Source organism: Xenopus laevis, chromosome 5L (assembly GCF_017654675.1).
Source record: "Xenopus laevis strain J_2021 chromosome 5L, Xenopus_laevis_v10.1, whole genome shotgun sequence".
In the NCBI taxonomy this organism is placed as follows: domain Eukaryota; kingdom Metazoa; phylum Chordata; class Amphibia; order Anura; family Pipidae; genus Xenopus; species Xenopus laevis.
In genome coordinates this window covers 163157556-163169865 of record NC_054379.1, presented here as the reverse complement: position 1 = coordinate 163169865, position 12310 = coordinate 163157556, and the positions used below count along the sequence as shown (strand labels likewise).

Here is a 12310-nt window from a genome sequence, read left to right as displayed (position 1 = left end):
GGTGTGACTCACTCTCGCTGCTCTCAGCCTTGCACAGTTGCACTGAACTGAAGACATTCTTTATATTACTGTGAAAGTGCGAAGCTTCCTACTGGCACAGCCAGGTACAGATTTGGGCCGGGCCACATGTGTAACAATGGTTACTCACCCTGGTGTTCTAGCGGTTCGAGGGGGTCGGCAGGGACAGCCGCCACGCTGCCGCTCCTCTTCCTCCAAAGTCTTGGTTGTTAGGACGCGGGATAGCAGTTATAGTAGGGAGAGATGCTATCTATAGTAACAGTGGGATAATAGTCTCTGGGAAGGGAGTGTGACTGTGGGATAGCAGATATAGTAGGGAGAGATGGTGCCTATAGTAACAGTGGATAATAGTCTCTGGGAAGGGAGTGTGACTGTGGGATAGCAGGTATAGTAGGGAGAGATGGTGCCTATAGTAACAGTGGATAATAGTCTCTGGGAAGGGAGTGTGACTGCGGGATAGCAGTTATAGTAGGTTGAGATGCTATCTATAGTAACAGTGGGATAATAGTCTCTGGGAAGGGAGTGTGACTGTGGGATAGCAGGTATAGTAGGGAGAGATGGTGCCTATAGTAACAGTGGATTATAGTCTCTGGGAAGGGAGTGTGACTGTGGGATCTCCCAGCATCCTGTCAATTATACAAATTAAGTTCTACTTAATCCAAATAATGTTTCAGCCAGGTTCCGTGGATAATAGTCTCTGGGAAGGGAGTGTGACTGTGGGATAGCAGGTATAGTAGGGAGAGATGGTGCCTATAGTAACAGTGGGATAATAGTCTCTGGGAAGGGAGTGTGACTGTGGGATAGCAGGTATAGTAGGGAGAGATGGTGCCTATAGTAACAGTGGATAATAGTCTCTGGGAAGGGAGTGTGACTGTGGGATAACAGGTATAGTAGGGAGAGATGGTGCCTATAGTAACAGTGGATAATAGTCTCTCGGAAGGGAGTGTGACTGTGGGATAGCAGGTATAGTAGGGAGAGATGGTGCCTATAGTAACAGTGGATAATAGTCTCTGGGAAGGGAGTGTAACTGTGGGATAGCAGGTATAGTAGGGAGAGATGGTGTCTATAGTAACAGTGGATAATAGTCTCTGGGAAGGGAGTGTGACTGTGGGATAGCAGGTATAGTAGGGAGAGATGGTGTCTATAGTTGTATTTGGATATATTATATTATATATAGTACATGTATCTGGCAAGGGGCTGTGGCTGTGGGATAGCAGTTATAGTTACAGTAGATGACATAGAAACAGTGGTTCTTTTTCCTTCAGCCCTTCCACTACTAAATATATAGATAACTTCATATGAATAAAGACCAAGTTGAGAGCTCTCCATCTGAACTTGTTAGTATACCAGCTGTATTGATAAGACCTATACAACAGAATAACAATATGCCTGGGCATAAATTTGAAACATTATCCCTTGGGAAGGGGTGGTGGTGAGTGGTTCATGTCACTGTTGAATAGTCATTTTAGTAGTGTATATGTAACTGGACGAAAAGGGAGTTCCATGCCAGATACAGCAGTGGAACTGAATAAGGGTATGGACAGAATAAGGGTATAGTAGAAAATACTCCTTATGCATTGCTGCCATCAATTAATTATATTAAGTAATTTATTAGTGTAAGAGCTGTTGTCTAATTCCATTAGAGCAATACAAAGATAACAAAAATAAGTGTCCCTTTAGTGCTGCCTCTATCTGAACCACTGTTCCACCTTCACATAATGCTGATTATAATGTTCGATCAGTCCACGCTTTTCCTTTCCTATACAGCATCTGCTGTCTCATCCTTTTTTAGGTTTGTGAAACACTATCAGTGTAGTCAAGTTTTCCATAAAGTGTCTCTTTTTTTCTGCAGGCAAAGTGAATCTCTCCGGAGCCCATGAGTTATGGCGTTGCTTACCAGCCATTATTCCTCCCCGAAGAGAGTTTTAGGAGAGTTACAGGCACTCCGACATCTGAACTGCTCTTAAGGGGAGATTGTTAAATGCGAGGTCTACTCATATCCTATCTCCTGAGATATTTCCATAAATGCACTGAACTCCTTTATCCCGTGTTTATCTTACATCTGCGTGCCGTCTTCGGGATATGGTTTTCGAGAGTTTAAATTCCAGAGTTGGTTGAGTTGAATTGAACAGGCTGCATGTATCTGTTTTTCCGACGCTTTTATTGTTTGTTCTTTGTGCACAACGTTTATCTTTAGGTGCCCGCATTTGGTTGAGCAGGCCACGTTTTGACTGGTACTGCCCAACTGTCTTGGCATGGATTAAACCTTACAGAGAAGCTCAGAGACCATCGTTTGATCTTCTTAGATCATAATCGGTTTGTCAAATATGATCCGTTTGTCAACTATCAGATGCGCAGTTTGGCCAATGTCCAAATGGCTCGGCACGATTTGATATATGGCTCCTCCCTCTTCCATATCTGCCAATGCTGCTTCTCAGTGCATGAGAGAGGCATTGACTAGAAATGAGATAAGCCATAACTCAAATGGTGCAATGAGAAGCAGCTTGGGCAGATATGGAAGTGAGAGGAGCCATATATCAAATGGTGCCGTGCCATTGGACACTGGCCATACTGCACATCTGATCGTTGAGGCAATGGGTCAGTCATACTTTAATTTACCTTTCTAGGGATCCATTATTATAATGGTTTAGTTGTGTCTTCTGAAAAAAAGCCATTCCAGTCCCTGCCATAAAAATAGAATGTGCTTCTTCTGCCTCCTTATTGGAACCATGATTGCTCTCGTGTGAGCTGGAGTTGTCAGAATTTTTCAGTTGGAGGTGTAACCATTGTTCAGGGCCTTGCTTGGTTCATTACAAGTTTACAAATATTGGGAATTGAAGGTGCATTTAGTAGAGTGAATGGGCATTCTCAGCAAGTCTTACTGAATTAAGCCTTGAGCAGCCCTTGTTACCCCTTCCAATTCCCATATGGGGGCCAGGATCACAGTTTGGGAATTACTGGACTAGATGTATGAAGATCTTTTTTATTCCTATACATCAACATATAATTTATTCTGTGCATATCTTGCTGAGTGGGCCGTTGGTCAAATTTAGTATGTAAAGGGGGCTGATTGACCTGATGGATTATGGCAGGGGTCCCCAACTTTTTTTTTACACAAAAACTTGGGGAGCAACAAGAGCATGACGAAAGTTACCAGGGTTTGCCCAATAATGACTTTTAATTGGCTATTTGGTATCCCCTATGTGGATTAACCCTTTAAGTGCCACAGAACGTAGAATCTACGTTCTGTGGAAAAGTATCTTGAAATGCCACAGAACGTAGATTCTACGTTCTGCAGCATAAGCGTGCAGGGAGCTCAGGAGTGGCTTTAAATGCTGCTCGCTCCTTCCCCGCTCGCTCACAACCCCCTAGGCAACGAGCGGAGCGGGTGGGAAAGGGGCTCCTGAGGCGCGATCGTCCAGGGGCCCCCAAAAACGCAACAGACGCACGTGGCTGCGCGCTGCTGCTGCTGCCTGCACTTCCGGGTCCCTCCAGCGACGCCCACGCATCGGATCAACGGATCTGGCGACTCCCTCCTGCTTCTCCACTCCTCCTGCCATCATGGACACAGATCTGCAGCTACACACCCCAGGTTAGTGTAACACACACACAAAATACACTTACACACACTTTATACACTAATACATGCTTAGATTTACACTTACACACACTCACATACATTTTTTGGGGGATCAGGGGGGTCACACACACTTGGGGGGGTACATACACTTGCACACACAAACACATGCACATAACATGCAATTTACCAATTGTACACATGCGCACACACATACACTGTTGTGTAGCTTTTTTTTTTTTTTTTCATATTGCATTGTTGTGTTTTTGGCTCAAAAAAATGTTTTATTGCCTTTGCGAATAGCGTATTCGCTAACCGTACTGTGCAATACCTTTTGTATGTTATTTCGGTGATTATTTGGAAATTTTAGGGATTTTGGTGCATTGTTAGCCATTTTATTGCATTTTCAGCGCTGCATAACTGTTGCTTGCTTTATTCTGTCCGTAAAACCTATTTTGCCAAGCTATAATATTCAAACTGTAATTCTGATGTCTGATTACACTAGTCTGAAAAAAAAAGCATAGATTTTTGTGGTTTTATTGGATTTTAGTAATTTTATTTGAATTTCACACTTTCTGTATTATTTTGTTATGTCTTGTAAATTTTATCTACTATATATCCAATTGGGCGTCTCTGTGCGCCACATAGTTTGGTAAATCTGTGAATATTGGGCATGAAAGTGTTCAGTAGACACCTGTCGTTCATATTTAGGATGGTTTATGCGGATACTTTACGAAATGTGGGACATATAATGGGGTAAAATTCAAGCTTCGTGACGATTTTCAGAAATTTGATAAAAACCGTTACGTTCAGCAGTACTTTGCAGTTTGGCAGTTTGCAGTAGAAACACATATTTACCCATATTGGATTCGTCAGAATGTGTACTTTCTGAAAATATATGGTTTTCTGGGGTCTCTGTACTGTTAGGGGGGTCTAATGTCGCATAATACACACACCAGGTGCTCATATTGCAGCAGCCAGCGCGTCAGCCGTGAAAATGTATTTACACTATTGTCATTTGGGGGTCTCTGTGCGCCACATAGTTTGGTATATCTATGCATATTGGGCATCAAAGTGTTCAGTAGACCCTTGGCGTTCATATTTAGGATGTTTTATGCTGGTACGTTACGAAATGTGGGGCATATAATGGGGTAAAATTCAAGCTTTGTGACGATTTTCAGAAATTTGATAAAAACCGCTACTTTCAGCATTGCTTTGCAGTTTGGCAGTTTGCAGTAGGAACACATATTTACCCATATTGGATTCATCAGAATGTGTACTTTCTGAAAATATATGGTTTTCTGGGGTCTCTGTACTGTTAGGGGGGTCTAATGTCGCATAATACACACACCAGGTGCTCATATTGCAGCAGCCAGCGCGTCAGCCGTGAAAATGTATATACACTATTGTCATTTGGGGGTCTCTGTGCGCCACATAGTTTGGTATATCTATGCATATTGGGCATCAAAGTGTTCAGTAGACCCCTGGCGTTCATATTTAGGATGTTTTATGCTGATACGTTACGAAATGTGGGGCATATAATGGGGTAAAATTCAAGCTTTGTGACGATTTTCAGAAATTTGATAAAAACCATTACTTTCAGCATTGCTTTGCAGTTTGGCAGTTTGCAGTAGGAACACATATTTACCCATATTGGATTTGTCAGAATGTGTACTTTCTGAAAATATATGGTTTTCTGGGGTCTCTGTACTGTTAGGGGGGTCTAATGTCGCATATTACACACACCAGGTGCTTATATTGCAGCAGCCAGTGCGCGTCAGCCGTGAAAATGTATATACACTATTGTCATTTGGGGGTCTCTGTGCGCCACATAGTTTGGTATATCTATGCATATTGGGCATCAAAGTGTTCAGTAGACCCCTGGCGTTCATATTCAGGATGTTTTATGCTTATAAGTTACGAAATGTGGGGCATATAATGGGGTAAAATTCAAGCTTTGTGACGATTTTCAGAAATTTGATAAAAACCGTTATGTTCAGCATTGCTTTGCAGTTTGGCAGTTTGCAGTAGAAACACTTATTTACCCATATTGGATTCGTCAGAATGTGTACTTTCTGAAAATATATGGTTTTCTGGGGTCTCTGTACTGTTAGGTGGTCTAATGTCGCATAATACACACACCGGGTGGTTATATTGCAGCAGCCAGCGCGTCAGCCGTGAAAATGTCTATACATATTGTCATTTGGGGGTCTCTGTGCGCCACATAGTTTGGTATATCTATGCACATTGGGCATCAAACTGTTTAGTAGACCCATATGTTTATATTTAGGATGCTTTATGCTGGTAATGATACATGGACAATACGATGCTGGAAAGTTGAAGCTTTGAGGCAATTTCCAGATATTTCACCAAAACCGCCAAATTTGGCAAAGCTTTGCGACTCAGTAGTTTGGAGCAGAAAGGCATGGGTACCCATTTTAGATTCTGTAGAATGTGTACTTTCCAAAAATATATGGGGTTGGGGGGTAAAGATATATTTCTGTGTTTTTACCCCACAAAAATGCAGTCAATGTGTTGATTTTTCATTAGCTGAAGTTACCCACAGGACAATTTGTATGTGCTAACTTCATTTTGGGGCCTCTAAATGCCATATACTTTGGTAAACTTATGAACAATGGCCACCAAAATGTTCAGAGGAACCCTGGCAATCATATTTAGGGTGCTTTTTCTTAGTACGTAATGACACATGGGTGATATGGTGCTGGGAAGTTGAAGCTTTGAGGCAATTTTCAGATATTTCACCAAAACCGACAACTTCGGGAAAGCCTTGCAACTCAGTAGTTTGGAGCAATAAGGCATGGGTACCCATTTTAGATTCTGTAGAATGTGTACTTTCCAAAAATGTATGGGTTTGGGGGGTAAACATATATTTCTGTGTTTTTACCCCACAAAAATGCAGTCAATGTGTTGATTTTTCATTAGCTGAAGTTACCCACGGGACTGTTTGTATGCGCTAACTTCATTTTGGGGCCTCTAAATGCCAGATACTTTGGTAAACCTATGAACAATGGCCACCAAACTGTTCGGAGGAACCCTGGCAATCATATTTAGGGTGCTTTTTCTTGGTGCATAACGATACATGGGTGATATGGTGCTGAGAAGTTGAAGCTTTGAGGCAATTTTCAGATATTTCACCAAAACCGACAATTGTGGGAAAGCCTTGCGACTCAGTAGTTTGGAGCAGAAAGGCATGGGTACCCATTTTAGATTCTGTAGAATGTGTACTTTCCAAAAATATATGGGTTTTGGGGGGTAAACATATATTTCTGTGTTTTTACCCCACAAAAATGCAGTCAATGTGTTGATTTTTCATTAGCTGAAGTTACCCACGGGACTGTTTGTATGCGCTAACTTCATTTTGGGGCCTCTAAATGCCAGATACTTTGGTAAACTTATGAACAATGGCCACCAAAATGTTCAGAGGAACCCTGGCAATCATATTTAGGGTGCTTTTTCTTAGTACGTAATGACAAATGGGTGATATGGTGCTGGGAAGTTGAAGCTTTGAGGCAATTTTCAGATATTTCACCAAAACCGACAACTTTGGGAAAGCCTTGCGACTCAGTAGTTTGGAGCAATAAGGCATGGGTACCCATTTTAGATTCTGTAGAATGTGTCCTTTCCAAAAATGTATGGGTTTGGGGGGTAACCATATATTTCTGTGTTTTTACCCCACAAAAATGCAGTCAATGTGTTGATCTTTCATTAGCTGAAGTTACCCACAGGACTATTTGTATGCACTAACTTCATTTTGGGGCCTCTAAATGCCAGATACTTTGGTAAACCTATGAACAATGGCCACCAAACTGTTCGGAGGAACCCTGGCAATCATATTTAGGGTGCTTTTTCTTGGTGCATAACGATACATGGGTGATATGGTGCTGAGAAGTTGAAGCTTTGAGACAATTTTCAGATATTTCACCAAAACCGACAATTGTGGGAAAGCCTTGCGACTCAGTAGTTTGGAGCAGAAAGGCATGGGTACCCATTTTAGATTCTGTAGAATGTGTACTTTCCAAAAATATATGGGTTTTGGGGGGTAAACATATATTTCTGTGTTTTTACCCCACAAAAATGCAGTCAATGTGTTGATTTTTCATTAGCTGAAGTTACCCATGGGACTGTTTGTATGCGCTAACTTCATTTTGGGGCCTCTAAATGCCAGATACTTTGGTAAACTTATGAACAATGGCCACCAAAATGTTCAGAGGAACCCTGGCAATCATATTTAGGGTGCTTTTTCTTAGTACGTAATGACACATGGGTGATATGGTGCTGGGAAGTTGAAGCTTTGAGGCAATTTTCAGATATTTCACCAAAACCGACAACTTTGGGAAAGCCTTGCGACTCAGTAGTTTGGAGCAGAAAGGCATGGGTACCCATTTTAGATTCAGTAGAATGTGTACTTTCCAAAAATATGTGGGTTTGGGGGGTAAACATATATTTCTGTGTTTTTACCCCACAAAAATGCAGTCAATGTGTTGATCTTTCATTAGCTGAAGTTACCCACGGGACTGTTTGTATGCGCTAACTTCATTTTGGGGCCTCTAAATGCCAGATACTTTGCTAAACTTATGAACAATGACCACCAAAATGTTCAGAGGAACCCTGGCAATCATATTTAGGGTGCTTTTTCTTAGTATGTAATGATACATGGGCGATATGGTGCTGGGAAGTTGAAGGTTTGAGGCAATTTTCAGATATTTCACCAAAACCGACAATTCTGGGAAAGCCTTGCGACTCAGTAGTTTGGAGCAGAAAGGCATGGGTACCCATTTTAGATTCAGTAGAATGTGTACTTTCCAAAAATATATGGGTTTGGGGGGTAAACATATATTTCTGTGTTTTTACCCCACAAAAAATGCAGTCAATGTGTTGATTTCTCAGTAGCTGAAGTAAAGTCCTGAACAATTTGGATGTGCTAACTTCATATTGGTGTCTCTAAATGCCAGATACTTTGGTAAACCTATGCATAATGGGTATCAAACTGTTCAGTGGACCCCTGGCAATCATATTTCAGGTGCTTTTTCTTGGTACCTAATATAGTTTGGGATATGCGGAGCAGCAAAATAAAACCTTTGAAATGATTTTTCAGAATTTTGAATTTTTTGTTGAAAAACCGCTATATTCAGACAAGGTTTTATGTTTGGTAGTTGGGAGTAGAGAGACATAGTTACCCATTTTGTAATCGGCAGAATGTGTACTTTTCAAAAATGTATGGTTTTCTGGGGTAAACCTACAGTTTCAGGATTTTTTGCCTTGGAATCTAAAGCATGCCGTTTTCTGCCTTAGTGCTTTCAAAATTCGGTAATATACTGCCGGGAGTTTTTGCTGTACAGAAATCCGAAATCTCCCTAAAACTATACATATCTGGTATTGGCACGTTCGAGAGACATAAGGCTTTCCAAATCAGTTGGATTTTCATCCGTAAAATTAAATATTTTTCTGGTATAAATTGATATACGATGAAAAATGGTAATTTTTCATTTTTTTTTGGTATTTAGCACTATAAATTTTTTTGCACAGGTGGAAATACATGAAAACTCAGGCAGATTTAGAAAGCTCAGTTTCTACCGAAAAAAACAATGTATAGTTTTCCTAGGTAAACTATAAGTTTCCCCTCAGAAAATGCCCCTAAAGTGAGAGAGCACAAAATGTTTCAAAAACGGCTGGCATTTCGCGTAACCAAAATGTGAAATTCTGCTGGCACTTAAAGGGTTAACAGACTACAGGTGGGTCTGTTTAGTAGTAGACATGGTGTTCAAGCCTCCAAAGCTTACTTCCAAATCAGAAATCCAAAAATGAGCTTCTGCTTTTAGAACACCGGAAGCATCATCCGCGGGTTTCGAGAGCAAAATATTGGGGATCGCTGGTGTAGGGGAAACTGAAGAGTTTATTTGGTTGGATCAATGGCATAACCAGTTGGGGTGGTAAAAAGCTGATAGCTTTAGATATAGATATGGGTAGCAACTAGGGATGGGCACAACATTGATGGCTCTACAACTTTATTATTTCATTGCAGTTTGCAAGAAAGAGACAAGAGCAAGTTAATTAATAAGCATTTTTGTGTCCACTCAGCAGAACTTCCTTTAATTATCTCTCTGCCCATTTATATATGAAACCAACCTGTCTGTTCAACCTTTCTGACACCTCGTCATTTTTCTGCACCTTTTCAATTTTCATTGTTTTCCCAAAATAGAGCTCTTTCGAATTAATTGCACACCTTACTCATTTGTACTGGAAATTAATATTCACGCGATCCGAGCCCTCCCATGGTTCCCCCGCAGCTTGGGAAACCCAAGTCCAATTCCAAGAAGTCTGTGGCACATGTTAAAGTTACACACACACACATATATCCATCTGTCCCCTCCTCCCCCAAAAGATTTCTTTTTTGGTTACAGCAGGTTGTGCATGTGTCGCATGCGGACATTTCCTGACGGGGAACAGATTTTATATCCCAGAATAACAAATGGCTCCTAAAATTGCACCGGCTTTTATCAATACAAAAATTATACATGGCCAGCGAAGAGTCACGTTGGATGCGGGAATGAGAACCAGGTGTGCCAGGTTGAAGAGAGGTTCGTCATTGCAAGAATTTTGGCTACGGATTTTGCAGTCGTCGCATTGTCTTTTTCCTCCATTCTTCTCTTCCTCTTCTTTATTGTTTTTTTTCCTCTCTTTTTAATATATGAACTGATCCGCAAAGAGCATCTTTTGGAAAGGAGGGACTCCGACAGACTGGCACAGGCTGGAGCATTGCCAAGGCTGCTCGAAAATTGGGAAGGTTGCCATGCTGGAAGCAAAAGAGAGTCAGAGACAGAAGGAAGGGGGGTAAACGGAAAAAAAAAAGAAAGAAACGCCAAGACTTGGCACAGCTCAGTCAAATCGGTTCCTTTTGTCTCCTGTTCTTCGCTTCAGGAAAGAAAACCTATTCTGGGCTAAAAAGGCAAACTTTTTTTTTTTTTTTTTTGCTTAAAGCTGTCAAACTTGGAAGGCTTTTGAAATCTCTCGGGCTTTTCCGGATCCATGTTCGACACAGTTTTGTCTGATTTATCAAAGTTAACGAATGCCCCCCCAACATTATCGTACTTTCTAATTATTTTGTCTTTCATTTGGTTCTTTGAGAACAGTTGTTCTTTTTTTTTTTCTGTTTTGTTTCATCGTTTTACCACGAATCTCTCGGAAACGGCGGCTCGGCACTTTGTACACAAGAGCATTTTTCAGTATTGTGTGCAAGGCAGAAAATGTTTCCTTTTATTTTTGTTTTTAAATGGATCCTTTGCAAAAGCACTGCAAAAGAGTTGGAATTTACATTAATTGTGGGTTTTTATCCCATCTCCTAAAGCAACTTGGCAAAGAATTTGGCCCAGAAAGAACGGGAAGGAGGCAGTGTTATTTGTGCTTAACCTTGTGCCTGCTCCTCGCTGTGCTCGGGAAGCAACAGTTCCTTAGCGTGGCTGCTCTGTGGGCTGCCTGATATCAGAAGCTCTTTATCTACCCTGCAATTAGCCAAGACCCGAATTGGCAGTGCGAGACCCTCTATCTGCACCTGAAGGGCAAACATACCATGTGAGCATTGTCTTGTTGTCCTATGTTTGTGTTTCTAATATCATTGTCTCTCTCCGTTGAATATGAGGCTTTCCGAGAATTCTCCGGGGCTTTCCGTATATAAAAAAAAAAGTGGAGTAAAGTGCATGGGGCTGTATCAAGGGGAGTTGTTGCGTAGGTGAGCGCATGTAGAGCTTTGTGTCGCAATGACAGTTCGTTCTGCCTTTATTTTCAGTATGAGTTTTGTTTAGTGTGACCCCAAATTTGCTGTAGTGCTATTTTTTTGTGCATTTTCATCTGCTGGCTTCTTCATGGATTGGAAGTGCTGTGGCCTGGGCTGCTTTCCTCTCTAGTTATATTTCTCTTACTGGTGAAAAGGTTGAGTTTATTCAGTCTTGCGTCTGTTCGAGCCAAAATAGGGTCTGACGGGGGAGTGAGCAAACAAATGTTGCTTGAGGGGCTGGTACCAAATGTGTCTGAAATAAAAATGTAATGTCTGCTATGAGAGAAAGAATAAGGAAATGCATATTTGGCATTACAGGTATGGATCTGTTATCGGGAAACCCATTATGGGAAGGCTGTCTCCCATAGACTCCATTTTATCCAAATAATCCAAATTTTTAAAAATCATTTCCTTGTTCTCAGTAATAATAAAACAGTAGCTTGTACTTGATCCCTACTAAGATATAATTAATCCTTATTGGAAGCAAAACCAGCCTATTGGGTTTATTTAATGTTTACATGATTTTCTAGTAGACTTAAAGTGGACCTGTCACCCAGACATAAAAAATTGTATAATTAAAGTTCTTTTCAAATTAAACATGAAATCCAAACTCTATTTTTATTAAAACGTTCATAGTTTTTTTTAAACACGTTTAAAAAATCTAAACTGCCAATCAAATATTGTCTGCCCCTCCTCTATGCCTCAAGCAGTTACTTTCACTTTCCATTCAGCACTTCCTACATGTCACTGCTCTCCCCACATTCCCCCGTTCTCTTCACCATTTAATTGTGTAGCCAGGACATGGGGATGGACATCAGGTCCCCCATTCTGGTGCACAAACAAGATTCTGAGATGATACAAGGCTTGTCTTAATAACAGTGTCCACAAAATGGCTCCTGCCTGCTTGTTATAATTATGAATTC

The 12310-nt window shown here is 41.0% G+C and overlaps 1 protein-coding gene across 5 annotated transcripts in view; it reads left to right on the top strand.

The window, feature by feature from the left end:
* Positions 1-12310, top strand: part of msra.1.L (methionine sulfoxide reductase A, gene 1 L homeolog) — a 183210-nt gene that overhangs the window by 24079 nt on the left and 146821 nt on the right. Inside the window, exon 1 of one of the 5 annotated variants that reach the window (XM_041562081.1) lies at positions 10234-11185. The gene's annotated coding sequence lies outside the window, so the exon portion shown is untranslated. 5 annotated transcript variants of the gene reach the window in all.